Source organism: Stegastes partitus, unplaced genomic scaffold (assembly GCF_000690725.1).
Source record: "Stegastes partitus isolate 25-593 unplaced genomic scaffold, Stegastes_partitus-1.0.2 Scaffold1616, whole genome shotgun sequence".
NCBI classification, from domain to species: Eukaryota; Metazoa; Chordata; class Actinopteri; family Pomacentridae; genus Stegastes; species Stegastes partitus.
The window spans coordinates 157,686-160,698 of NW_007579347.1; positions in this window are offsets into that span (position 1 = coordinate 157,686).

A 3,013-nucleotide genomic window follows, 5' to 3' on the forward strand; every position below is an offset into this window, starting at 1 on the left:
AATCCACATTTTAGAAAAACAAACGAGAACACACGACTTAAAAATATAACCCACAATACTTTATTGCCATTTATGTCACTGGACAAAAGTTTTACAATTTTTACGTGAATCACTCGAATTTTACAAACTGCCGTTTGGTGTCATGAATCTTTGGTGTTTTAATCTTTGCATTAAAAAAAAAAAGGATCCTCAGCTGGTTGGATGATTGTCGTATCAGCTTTCAGTTCATCGACAGGTTTCAGACTTTTAAAAAAAAAACAAAAAAACAACTGAAACTTTCTTGTTTTTACAGAATTATAAAGTACAGAATACTTCAATGCAAGCAGATGATGATGATGATGATGACAGTATTCAAGTTTGACACTGAAGCTGAGATACAGTAAGCACACGCGACACACTGTCTTTTTCTTTTCTTTAAAAAACAAAAAAACAAAAAACAACATAGTGGCAAATAAAAAGAAAACTGACAATAAAGATACAAGTATACAAAGGTTCCCAGGTTAGAAAATGGTTATGTATTATAAACATAGTCTAGGCTGTGGGACAGTGCAGCAACCTTGAATGTTCAAAGAAAAGCGTTTTTATTTTCATTATAGCACCATGAGATCCGAGCAGGGTGGACGCGTGATCCTGATGGAGTTTTACAGACAGTGTAAGCTTCTCCCCTGTGTGTGAGATTACAGATAACAGGAATGTTAATTATCTTCAAGTCTGGCGTCTTTTCTTTTCTTTTCTTTTCTTTGCTGCGAACAGTGAAACAGCAAACAGGACGCCGTTTTCAGGGTTTCTTTTCTTTTCCAAACAAAGTCAGCAGCACTTAAAGCCTTCAATCTTTGGGTTTTTACTGTGAGTATTGGTTTTGGCAGCCTTGACATTTAAAAAAAAAAAAAAATCTACATTTCACTTAAAAATATACAATTTAATTTTCAAGAAGCAAGTGTTATAATATTGGTTTTTCAGCACTGAGACAATACAAAAGACAGACACACACAACAACAATAAAACCTAGCGCAAAAAAAAAAAAAAAAAAAGTCACTTTTTGCAATCCAGACTCTCAAGACTGCACTTTTTCTTTGTACAGCGTTAAGTAAGAGATGGTATCATGTAGCACCTTTCTTTTTTTTTCCTCTTTGAGAGAAAAAAAAAAAAATCACAAGAAATGAAATATGACCTGACGGATGTTTTTCTCTGTGAGTGTGTGTGTGTGTGTGTGTGTGTGTGTGAGGTTTCTTGTTCACCTGCGAGTGCCGTTACTCCGTAAAGCACTACGTTGGTTACAGCTTAACGTGTACCGTCGAGAGACTGTTGTTCTGCCGTGTGTGTCTTTGTGTTGTAAACGAGGCTCAGCCCACAGTGAAGTCAAAGAAGTCAGATAAAGTCAGCTTAGTGTCATTTCAGCCGCCACCGACTGCCGGAGAATTAAAAAAAAAAAAAAGAAGAAGGCAGGAGAAAGCCTCCGACAGTCGGGACGCGGGGAGAAAGAAAAAGCCGACTCAGGTCCTAGAATCAGTGCACCTGAAGTCATGATAATCCCTTAGAGGATAAATACAAACGCGACCTGATCTATCTTCTTCAGAGCCTACGAGCTACTAGCTGGTGTGTTCCCTGCTCATGATGGACGCCGAGGGACGCTAGCACCCTCTCATGTTTTAAAGTCAGCATCGCAGCGTGGGGCCCACGCTTGCGTCCGCGACGAGGTAACCGAACGTGGCAGCACACAAACACGCCTAAAACACGCCTGCTTTCCAGTCGCATCGGAGCAGGTTTTTTCCTCATCTGGTTTGGCGTCCAGCAAATAAAAAAAAAACAAAAAGAAACAGAGTGCTATGGACCAAGAGAACCTGAAATGCTGTGTAAATGTTGCAGTCCTTCGTGTTAACATTTTTCAAACAGCACAAATACATTAAATGACAAACTACAATACTGAGAGGGGTGAACGTGACCCACCTTGATCCCCAGTGTTGTCATTTTTTTACTTTTCTCATTTACCAAGATCACGGAGAGGTGACGGAGTCCTCGGACCGCCGCGGTGACGCTGTCCTGTGATTTAAATACTACCGTACATGCTGCGTATAGACAGTTTGGGCCACTCTCAGCACTTCGCCCGTCCCGTTAAACCCTCATGCTCGTCTACCGAAAGTGCTTCATGGACTTGTGAGCCGTCTGTCATATTCACGGTCCGAGCACAGCGTCACCTCTCCTCCACTGGATCTCACGGGGTCAGGCGGGAGTGGAAGGGTTAAAAAAAACAAAAAAACACACAGAACATGAACATATAATAGGGTGAACAGTAACAAAGTGGTGGCAGGTTCGGGCTGATTGACTCAGTCTTTTGCAGCCCTTGATTTGACCCCCTTTGCAGGAGGAGGAGGAGGAGGAACCGGGTGGAGGATGGAAGGTTTTGGAAGGCTTGAGGAGTCAGTCCAGAGGCGGCGGTTGCACTCCGAGCTCAGTGCAGGTGGACGTGGATCTTGATGCGCAGGGCGTCTCCGATCTCCCCTCGTAGGTAGTCGCTGTCGTGCTGCTCCTCCAGCTGGTGCAGCCGCCGCGGCCCGAACAGCGGCAGGCTGGCGATCTCCAGCCGGTAGGACCCGGCCGCTGGGGGCCTCTTGCCGAGCCGCAGCACGCTCTTCCCGTCGCGGCGCTCCAGCAGGCGGAAGTGTTCGTTGGCGTTGCCGTGGGTGATGACGTAGCGCACGTGGTGCTCCAGGGGCTGAAGGGCCGGCAGCAGCTCCAGCAGAGGCTCCTTGTTGAGCAGCGAGCTCAGGGAGACGTTCATGGGGATGGAGGTCTGGGTGTCCACGCTGGCCATGCTCACCGCCGGCTCCTGAAACAAAACACAAAAAGATCCTCAGTCACACAGGACACAGTGATCACAAGATGGTCAGTAGAAAGGTTCCGGAAGATGCTGCAGCTGCTTGAATCAGCCGAAAAGATCTACTTTGGTATTTCTCAGCTGCAATTTCTTATTATTGAAGTCGGCACTGATCTGTCTACAGTTTGAGTTGTTTCT